Raw genomic sequence first — 11,579 nt, 5'->3', positions numbered from 1 at the left:
TGGCAGCGCTACATCTGCCGACCTGAGCGAAAGATAGTTGTCGCAGTGATTTCGAAAATACAAAATGAAATCTCGTCCGGAGAATGGAACCATGCACCCCGAAACAGCCCTCAAAGTTTGAAAACCGGCATTGCTTCAACAATGGCACCGCCGCAACACAATGAACATAACAATGACCAATTTCGTCCAGCGATTGTTCTGATCAATGCTGATTTTCAGACTTTGGGGGCTGTTTTGAGGTCGTTCCATTGTCTTGACAACAATTTAATTTGTATTGTCGGAATCAGTGTGACACTAGCTTTCGTTTAAGACCAGATTAATTACATTTCATACCCCGGGTCTGTCCTCGGATTATTTTCTTAATGTCTCTACTCATAGTGGCTGGCAAACCCGGTTCAAGTCGTGTTGTGTCGGGTCAAGTCGCATGTCGTGTACAGTACACGTGTGTCAAGTCGCATGTCGTGTTCGAGTAGCCTACTCCAACACAGTTTACAGAAGAAGTCAAGCGCATTTCCACGGTACATTGCATCACGTATTTACGGACGCATCGAGCAAGGCACGCTTATATAGTGAGCGGTTATGCCTGTAGACCTGGTCAGTAGTCACGTATAGTGATCATTGCGCAAAGCGATCTGCTTCATCGAAATGCACTGCACGTTTTGTCCCACTTAGAGATGACTATTACGTATTATGAACTAGAAATATGGTAAGTGACTTTGGCACCAGACGAGTGAAATATAGCTGAGAAGTATGTATTGAAATAATGGTTCAATTTAACACCTTTAGTAATTAATGTAGATTTAGCGCTATTTTTTAGCGCTTTTTTCTCAATATTTAGCGACATCTAGCGATTTTTGACACCAGTTTTAGCAATTTTCTTCCATCCGGAGTTGGCAACACTGATACTATGTGCATAAAAGGACGCAACAACAAATATCGTCCCGGCCCGGAATTAGTCTCTATACTTCATGGATGCCAAAATCAATTTGGGTCGCATGCCCTATTCAAACCTTTTTATGGGCCGCAGGCCGGACCTGTCAAATCATGCTGATGTTACCTCCGAATCCCATCATTAGAATGCTTATAGCGGATCCCATGGGCCACACCTTTTTTCGCAAAAAATGTAATCGGCAATTACACAGTGCAATATTTGGCCGATTGCTTACAATTCTACCCCACAAAATAATGGTTCTAATTGGCAGCTTAAGACGCTAAAAGACGATTAGATATGGCTACACCACAATGTAATCCATGTAATCCGCAGGCTTGACAATAAAGCACTTAAAATCAACGATATGGATTTGGATGTAACATTTTGGCCTCATTTGACTGGCGGTCCGGCGCGCAAGGAATCAAAAGGTTTAAATCCGGCCCACGACACAGATTGAAATTGGCACGTGATCCATACAATATAGATCTTTGAAGCTTACATGTTTAGACTCCCTTTAATGTCTCCAATACATAATTTCCAGTTTCGATCGGACAAATATCGATTAATGCCATCACTCCCCGAGTAACAGTTAGTGGTTCAACGGTGATAATCGGCGCAGTGAAACGTTACACAGGCACAGCTGTGACACCTATAGCTTGCGCTTGCGGCCAACCGGCCGAAACTCCGTATAAACAAAACAGCATGAATAAGCCGGTTGAACCCTGTACTCTCGAGAGGCCGGCCTGCCCGATTGAAATTCATTTACAAAGCAACAAGCCATTTGGGCTACAGAACTTCAGAATAACTCGAAACAATAACTTCTCACTGTTAATTTATTCGCTAAAAGCTAATCGACTTGACTCTCATCAGTAGCGAACTTCAGTAAAATGGTGAATCAAATTCGAAATGTAGGAAATGTTTGGTCTGTATGGCGTAATAATCACAAAAAACAACTGATAGACAGGCAAGACACGGCAGTAACGATACACAAGAACGAGAAGGCCTACATATTCGGTTATAAAAGAACCGAGGACAACATAGAACATTAATGAAATATTCTAAGATTCTAGAGAGCAATAGGCTTTCCTTCTGGCGCCAGAGAATCAGTTTTCGCTGATTTGTGATCGTAGATTCCGGGACCTTCAAATAAAAACGAGAACGGCCACGAGCAACTATAGAAAATTGACTGTCATTGGAATGATCAACACATTCTGGGTGGGATAAAAGATTTACCCGATAGGAGGAAGGACGTAGTTTCTTTATTTCCTTGATGTTTTTGCGTCATCTACACCGACTCATGATACACATACACACGATCTGCGCAATGCATACCATGAGTGCATGACGTGCATATGCCGCTGGACAAGGAAGTGCAGATATAGCCTTTACGGCTCCCAGTAATGCATGAGCGTCAAGCAGGGAAGTCATGGATACCAGTGTTACTAATCAGGTCTTTGGTCTGGCCCGGCCGGGAATCGAACCCACGACCTACCGATCAAGAAGCCGGACGCTTAACCATTGCGCCATCTTGTCGGTGATAAGCGTTTAGCGAACGAATTAACAATATGGAGATGGAGCTATTGTTTTGCGTCATTTACGGAGTGTTGCCTTGTAAATTGAACGGATTGGCCTCTTTGAACTGCGAATTACTAAGATTGCATATTCGTAAATATATAATTCAGTCACCATACTGTTTTCCAAGTACTGGCAGAAAATACCCAATTCGAGATTGCGCAGACCTGCTTCATGCGCGAGCCGCATACCAAAAATCTTGGCTTTAAAAGAGCCACAGCACAAAAATTTTAAGAGAAGGGTTTATCACGTCACCATGAAATGCAGGCTATTGGGCGATACGGACGGAGCGTCTCCACCTGGGCTGTATGGTGTTTGAAATCAGACTGATATGACGTCAAAGCAGTGCAGATCAGTTCTTTCAAGTGCTGATGAGAATTTAAGGAAGATTTATGCTCGGTAATCTTATTACTCCACAGCGTCTTGAAAAGCCCAGTGGAAGAGTGAGCCGAGCTCCAAAGTCGGCACCGGCAGCAGAGACTCGAAAATCGATGCAAGAAAAACGAGAATGTATGAAAGCGCGAGCATGAAAAGTAGTCATCAAGACCAAAAGCAAATATACTGAACTTTACTAAATGCATTGTAGCGGCGTGTAAGGACCGGACAGGCGAAAAGCGCCAATGCCGTTGTTGTGTAACATCAATCATGACCAAGCACTTTTGTACGACCCGAAAAAGCCTTAGGTATAGGCCTACAATATAAGAAATATGGATAAAATTGTGTGCACAACGCAATTGGTACCACGATTAACGGATGAATTGTCAAACTATATTTCAATATCTTTTATCTCGTTCAAGATATTATTGTTCAAGTTATATATTGTTATTGAGGCTGCCTGCAGTAATCCGACCGCAAATTGTAAAACGCTTCCGTTGCTAAACATCAAAATGCGTGACGACGGAAATCTCTTACTAACGCCCCTTGTCAGATAAATGTGATTCTATTGGCGACCATATTGGTTACTGATTTAGCAGGGCTAGAAAGTTGTTATTTTCAGTGACGCATTTACTTTGAATCAGAACGTGGGGCGAAGTGAATCTCGCCCCTATATGAGCTGCTCAAAACTACATAAAATGGGAAAAGCTGAAAGCTTTTTGATGTCGGAAGTTAAGCAATACGTATGATTTTTCATGAACGCGTTGCTACATTCAAAGGCTACTCTCTGAAGCGCCTCATTTGAATTAACACCCAATTATATAGGCACAAATTAATAACTTGTAAATAGGTCTGGGCGTAACAATTCGAGTATTCGAATCGCGTATCATGATTCGAATCGGGTATTGTAGATGAAGTGAAGTATAAATAACGTAATACAACGTCTCGACTATTTCCGAACCGCACCCCCGAAGAGATTCAAACTTATGAATGCGGCCCCCGAGCAAAAAAGGCCGCTTTATAGTATTGATCGGAAACTTCGTACATTTTTGATTTGGGGCTGCGGTGCTTGCAACCTTTTTCACTAGTGGGGACGGAGGTTTTTGAAAATTGACTTTCTGGTGGTTCGGTAATAATATCAATTGTCTTCTACATCAAATTCTGATTTGGAAAGGCTATAGATGTGTCAATTACCTGCTAGAACTGCATTGCGATCTAAATCGCTGACAGGAGTATACTGTTCTTAAATTTATGTCTAGACTACTCTAGACAGTACTGTGTTGGTACTGTTCATATTGGTTACAATGCAAAGCGCGAAATTGACATGATTCAACGGTTAAAGGGATTCAAATGCAGATTTGAAAAATTAATATATTTTGAATGGTAATCACGTGATTGAAATGCGGTCATTCAATACTGTGACCAAATAATACCACAACCTTAGGACAGACGACATAAATAATTACTATACATTTGTGTGTCACGCTGACTACATATTCGAAATTACTATCGAGGTAACGATAGCCATAATACTGCAGATTTTCGTATTTTATAGTCATGGATCCCTGTCGCTTTGCATATCGGTGCATGATCATCTTCGTGCCTACCTGTAAGCTCCATCCGCACTTTTGTCAACCTTTGAATGAGCAATTATTGCAACCTTCGGCCGATCGCATTTTTTAATTTGTCCCCTCCGGCGAAAATTGAGAATTGATTTGCGAACGAGGGTATATATAGCCTATGTTAAATCGCTTCCTTAGGCAAGGTAATATAATCAGTCGTATCGTGGCTATTGTCATATAGCGGATGTACGATCACGGCCAAAATCGTGTCTGTGCTAATTAGAAAAGAGAGCAGGGTTTCGACCGATGTTTCAAATAATTCGATATGAAATGCGGAAAGGTGAGCTTGCGCAGCAGTGCAGAAAATCTCAGACTAAGCTAAGTACGGGCGGGGCCTATGGTACGGTACGGGATTTTCTACACTTCCATCATACCGTTCCGTATACTTTTCAGTTTATGTGCCAGGGAATAAAGACTAAACTTTTCTCCCAACTATCAACGTTCAGTTGTCGTGCTGTATTTATGCCCGTTCTCAGGTGTAAAGGATTGGTTCTAAATTAATTGACACAGGCAGGAAATACTCAGAAGACACTATAAGGGATCTGCAGAAAAAGGTGTAACAATATTTCTCTACTAGCTTTACTACAGTGATTATTATAGATCAGTGGTTCCCAACCTTTTTCGACTCATCGCCCCCTTTTCAAGCTCGACGCCGATCATCGCCTCCCCAGATTTTGTAAACCGGTATACAAGTATTATGATGGTCTGGGTTATACGCAGACCAATCCCAGAACGCCACGTCATCCTAATTGCCACGCCTATATGACGCCCATTGTCACGCCTACAGGATGCCCATTGCCACGTCACCTGCCACTGCCACATCGTGTGTATTTATGAGCAAATTTCATTGTTTTGTGAATTTCAATACCGGTTTTCCATGTATATTTAGCAATATGTATTGAATAACTTGAAATGTATCATCACTAATTAATTAATATAAAATGCGATTTTAAGCGCTGCGACTTGAAAATATTAATATAATAACTTACTTTTTTGGATATAAATAACATTCAGATTACACATAAATTTCGAAAACTATGACGTCAATAGAATACTATATTTGCCAGATATTCACAGATAACACTCATCAACGTTGAACTAGGCGCGGGGTTCTATGATGATATATCAAAATTCTACACATCATCACTAATTAATTAATTCATATAAAATGCGATTTTGAGCGCAGACAGATCGCGGTTTCGATTGCCGAGGTCTCCGCATTTCATGACCTAATATGAGCGCACACTACAACTGAATTCATTCCAATACCTGCAAATTTACTTTGCATGTCGAGTATAAGGATAATTTAATCAGCGCTAAACGCCAACGGACTAGCCGTAGGCGCACAATTCTCGGCGTTACAATTAAACAAACTTTTCGCGGCAGGTACGCGATTCCCGACGTTATAATGATAGTGACAAATTAGCCGCATGAAAGCGAGTCTAATGAATATAACGACAGACAACAAGTTAGTTGAAAAGTAAAACTAATCGTGACCGATGCAAGACGACGTAAAACAGCGCTTTCGCTCGATTCTTGTAGTGACCACATTTCATACGATTCAGTCCTTTTCATGTCACTAGAATAAGGGTGATTAAACCAACAGTGAAACGCCGCCGACGTCTTATAACGTAATAATGTAAGCTGCGTCGGGTGCTGCTATAATGTTAGGAGCGAATATAGTAGAAAGTCCACGTCTGGACACCTGTAAGCAAGTGCGCATACTACCGTAGTAAACGCATAACAGAATTCATGCAAAAGTCTATATTGCTTTGTGATGATTTTGATGTTGTTCCATACCGATTGGGAAGATAGGACTCCTAATTTCCTTATCCCGGAACGTAGCAAGAAAAATCGTATAAATTTTGTAAAGTAGATAGAAAACTACACTATTCCGATGCAGTAAAGACTCTTACACGCTGGATTTTGTGCAGTATATACTAATTTTACATTGCGGAGTATTCCATAAACGTTAATCCAGTGATCCTCCTTCTATTTTCAATCACGATCCGCTTATTATTCTAGGCTTCGAACCCCACACCCAGTACGTTTTATGGGGATTAATATTTTTAGATTAAATATAGCGTATCGAGACTTCGTGAAACTTACTCGGAAATAGTTATTTCTACCCTAATTTAATAGATTTCTCAGATATCGTAGCAACGGAACTGGCTTCAGCGAGCGGTTAAGGCGTTGGACTTAAGTTTCAATGAACAAGTGTTCACATAGGTTCGAATCCCACACCCACTACGTTTACGAGAATTAATATTTTTAGATTCAAATTTAGCGTATTGAGTACTTTTTCTGCCTTTTTCAGCGCATTAGAGACGTCTACACTATTGATTTCATGAGCTTTACTTAAGTTTTATAAATTAACGTAAAAGTAGTCATTTCCGAGTAAGTAAAACGTTCGTATTGTAGGTTCATTTCTGCTTAATACTATAATTATCATGGAGTTGAAGCAGTCCAATATCAAAAACACCCGAAAGTATTTGTTGCATATAGCTAAAAACCTAATTGAGTACTCTGAAGAAGTACAAGTAGCACAGTTTGTGGTATTTCTATGACATCGAAATTTAGCTAACCAGAACTTATACTTGAGTACTCCGAAATGTACAAGTACTTTACCTTTACACGACGTTTCTGTAAAATGAATACTGATTTTATTAAAAAATAAAAAAGCACGAAAAATTACATTTTATCCCAAACCATCAGAATACTAAAGTAGCTTATCGCGTATATGGAGCTAATACTAAAGTGTTTATGATTTCAGTTCGCTTCAACTTCATGACATTTTCAGTATTAAACAGAAGTATAGGCCTAGAATGCTAACTTTCTTCGTAAATTGCTACTTCTGCCTTAATTTAACGGATTTATCTGAGATCATTGCTTTACTTAATCTCTCCAAAATGTGCATTATACTAGTACGTCACCATCGAATCCCTCTGGCTATAACTACCCGATAGTATAATTGAGCCAAATACTCGAGTACTAATTTTAAAGTAGCTTAGATATCTAAATGAACCGACGGTCAGTAAACCATTTCGAAGTGCAAGTACAGGAATATCATACTTCTTGAACCGTGCTCAATGCTCAATAGACCAAACTTGATATTCTATTATGTGTATTTAGGGCTAATGCGTCATCACTATGTTGGCGACAGGCCTGATTTGAACACACTAATTTTGCGAATTAAACTTATCGCCCAACACGGACACTCAATGAAGAGACCCACATAAATGCTCCACAATTCTTGACATATAATATACTGAGCATATAATAAGCTGACAAAACCTATAGTTGAGTACTCCGAAATGTACAAGTACTTTACCTTTGCATGACGTTTTTGTAAAATGAATACTAATTTTATCGAAAAATAAAAATTATGTACTCAAGTAGGTTTTTGTCTACACACACCAACTACTCAAGTGTTTATGACACAGGAATGATTCATTAAGTACAGCGAGAGCAGGCCAAACGTATACTTGAGTACTCCAAAATGTACAAGTACTTCGCTATGTACTCCCTCCACGTACAAATTGAGTAGGTTTTGGACTACTTTATCGATTTTCGATGTTGCGCAAATACCACAAACTTTGCTTGCTTTCGGGGCTGGCAACTAAATGCAAGTCAGACTTTACGCAAAAGTCTCTATTCTGAAAATTTTATCAAGGTAATAGTTTAAAAACTTATACTTGAGCACTACAAAATGTGCAAGTACTTTACCTTTACACGACGTTTTTTGTAAAATGAATACTAATTTTATTGACTAGTTGCATCGAGTTATCGAATGATTTTTTTCCTTACATCAAAACAACTAGAATGTGTAACTATACATTAAAATCGTTCCTAACCCTTTACACACCAGCGATAACTCGTACAAGCAACAAGTTTCGAGTATCGAGTTTTAAATAACGTGAAAGTATCACACCACAAACTGCGCTAACCTTCAAAGTTGATAAGTAAACAAGTACTTGCACTCCATCAGAATACCAAAGTAGCAGAAGTATAGACCTAGAATGCTAACTTTCTTCGTAAATACCTACTTCTAGCTTAATTTAATGGATTTATCTAACATCATTGCTTTACTTAATCTCTCCAAAATGTGCATTATACAAGTACGTCACCATCGAATCCCTCTGGCTGTATCTATATGGCAGTATAATTGCGGCAAATACTCGAGCACTAATTTTAAAGTAGCTTAGGTATCTAAATGAGCTCCAGGACATTGTGATTATGCAGCATACCAAATTTCATCACACATTTCATGATGGAACAACTTTAAAACTAACGCAGTTCTTTAGCAACTTTTGCAAGTTTTAGAAAATATTATACCGACATCGCGACATCTTTCAAAAACAAAACCATGATCAAAGCTTGAGAGATCATTTTTGCTATTTTTCATTGACATAAGTCATTCTGGAGCGCGAAAACGCATTGTACGATATAGATGAAACTTGAGCAAATCCTAGGATCCTCATTTTCAAAGTAGCTCAGATCTCAAAATAAGCCGGGATTTACAAATTATCTTTAGCATGAGATATATAGTGTATCTACTCTCTAGAGTCCATATCACCTCTCGATGATAAAATTCAGCTTTACCATCTAATTCGCTTCCCAATTTATATTCTACGACACGATAACTTTCCTCCGTATGATCATTAAGGCTTCTATCTTTATTGCAGAACGGCTTTGTAGAATTCTTTGATAATACCGCTTTATACTACAATAAAGTATGGAAGGGTCTCATGTTTTTCGGAATCGGACTGACATCTATTGTAATAGCATTATCAAGATAATGGATGTTCGCATGTTTTGTCTCATGTAATATTTTAAGAATATAATTCTTCATCGTTTAATCGCGTCCATTTTTCTGTAGGATGTATACAGTTTTTCTGAGAATACTCGAAAGATTGCCCCATAAGAAAACCTTCTTTGTACTTTTAATTTGTCAAATTTCTACAGCTACGTAAGGGAATTTTTAGGGTTACCCAGAATGACGATTTTTTCAATATATTTGAGAAATGACATAACGCACCTTTAGGGCTGTGCAATCTGTTCCATCATTATACGCTTGTAAGTCGCCCCGAGCATTCGTGTGTCAACGAGTATGCAGTAATCATTTTCTTCGCTACCTGAAATGGAACGATTTAGCTTCAAACTCAACGCATTAGCATAGCGAATTTAAGTATAGACGATAAATAATATACAGTATAGCTCTACCTAATTAATTCATAATATTGTAACCGCAGCGAGATTCGAGTAATAAGCGGGGCTAGATAGTCTACCCTTAACAGAGAACTTGCATATACATTCGAATTTATGCGACTTCGGCTATATTGCCGGTTAACATTATAGCCGCGCACAGGACTGATTATTACTAGGGCTGGGCAAAATCGAGTACCTGAGTGATTCGATTCTGAATCACGTAAAATGCTTCGAGTCGAGTCGAGTAATCGAGTATCACTCATTATGACGTCATAATAGAATGTAATCTGTCAAAGTTCAAATACATATCTTTTATGCGACCACAAAGAATATAATGCCTGTTATCCATTACATTAAACATACCTTTGTATTTTTTCAACGACAACGATTTCATTGCAATTGGTGACAATGCTGTGGGAAGATCATGACTTCGGAAATGTGCTATTTCCAGTAGCGTTCGTAGCTTTGTACTATATGTTTCGTATGCTACAATGCGGCCAATCAAGCTTTCAAGGCATCAATAGCGAAAATTATTATCGAAAATACAATTCTCGTTGATAAATTAACTTTAAGTGGCGAGGAGCGTATAATTTCAGTACTCGAAAAAATCGTGTTTTAGTACTCGACTCGAATCATTAAAATTAATACTCGATTCAGATTCGAGTACTCGAATCATTGTGCCCAGCCCTAATTATTACGTTATAGCTATTTAAATGGTACGATATAGGAGAAATCTCGGTACGCTGGCGATTTTTTCATAATAGTTGAGAAATGATATAACGCACCTTTAGGGCTGTGCAATTTGCTCCATCATCATACGCTTGTAACTCGTCCCGGGCTTGAATGTGTCCGCGAATATATGCCGTGATCATTTTCTTCGCTACATGAAATGAGACGATGTAGCTTCAAACTCAACGCATTAGCATGCTAAATTTAAAAAAATAGGTCGTAAATAATATAGCGAAGCTCTACTTAATTAAATCTTAATATTGTAATAGCACAAATTATGACGTAGCGTGATCTAGGTATTACTATAGATGTAATATATGATTATTCAGCATTCGAAATGATAAAGCTTCAGCCATGAAACTCTGGTGATTTTTTCAATATAATTGAGAAATGATATAACGCACCCTTAGGACTGTGCCATCTGCTCCATCATTATACGTTTGTAAGTCGTCCTGGGATTGCGTGTGTCAACAAGTATGCAGTAATCATTTTCTTCGCTACCTGAAATGGAGCGATTTAGCTTCAAACTCAACGCATTAGCATACCGAATTTAAATATAGACGATAAGTAATATACAGTATAGCTCCACTCAATTAATTCACAATATTGTAACCACCGCGAGATTCGAGTAATAAGCGAGGCTAGAGAGTCTACCCTTAACGGAGAACTTGCATATACATTCGAATTTATGCGACTTCGGCTATATTGCCGGTTAATATTATATCTGCGCACAGAACTAATTATTACGTTATTAGCTATTGGAGAAATCTCAACGTAATTCAATCTGCGTGCACAATCCACGTAAGCTAATACCGCATCGAGAAATTATAGCTAAATTTAGTTTAAATCGATACAAAAAAAAAATACGTGGATCCTACCTTACCTGTGATGCCTGCCTCGTTCGCTGTGCACATGACAATACTTGGAACAGAAATGAGAAGTTTTCAGAATGCGAATTACTTTACGTCGGAAGTAAACATTCTAATTCGTATCGCCAACGCAACTTTATTTATAATGTTCTAATTCGCATTGTCGATGTGGCCCGACTTCTTGGAATCGTAATCAACTATATTCGTGGCACATTTACACGCGTCAATTTCTTGGAATAGTATTCGGCAACATGCGCGTCCCCAGCAATAATC

At 38.8% G+C, this 11,579-nt stretch overlaps 1 long non-coding RNA gene across 2 annotated transcripts; it reads right to left on the bottom strand.

The window, feature by feature from the left end:
* Positions 1-5,229: 5,229 nt before the first annotated feature.
* LOC145458492 (uncharacterized) lies at positions 5,230-11,256 on the bottom strand. Of its 2 annotated transcripts, XR_013921150.1 has the most exons (4): positions 10,842-11,256; positions 10,494-10,635; positions 8,793-9,635; positions 5,230-8,685 (listed from the first exon to the last, which is right to left on the bottom strand). It is a non-coding gene; the product is annotated as an uncharacterized LOC145458492 (long non-coding RNA). The 2 variants fall into 2 exon arrangements; XR_013921149.1 differs by lacking the exon at positions 5,230-8,685 and having other exon boundaries at positions 8,715-9,635; positions 10,842-11,162.
* Positions 11,257-11,579: the final 323 nt, after the last annotated feature.

The sequence above is a fragment of the Botryllus schlosseri genome, chromosome 16 (assembly GCF_051294905.1).
Source record: "Botryllus schlosseri isolate E-star chromosome 16, Bs_hap1, whole genome shotgun sequence".
NCBI classification, from domain to species: domain Eukaryota; kingdom Metazoa; phylum Chordata; class Ascidiacea; order Stolidobranchia; family Styelidae; genus Botryllus; species Botryllus schlosseri.
Note: the sequence above shows the minus strand (reverse complement) of the source record. Positions and strands in the feature narration are given on the sequence as shown.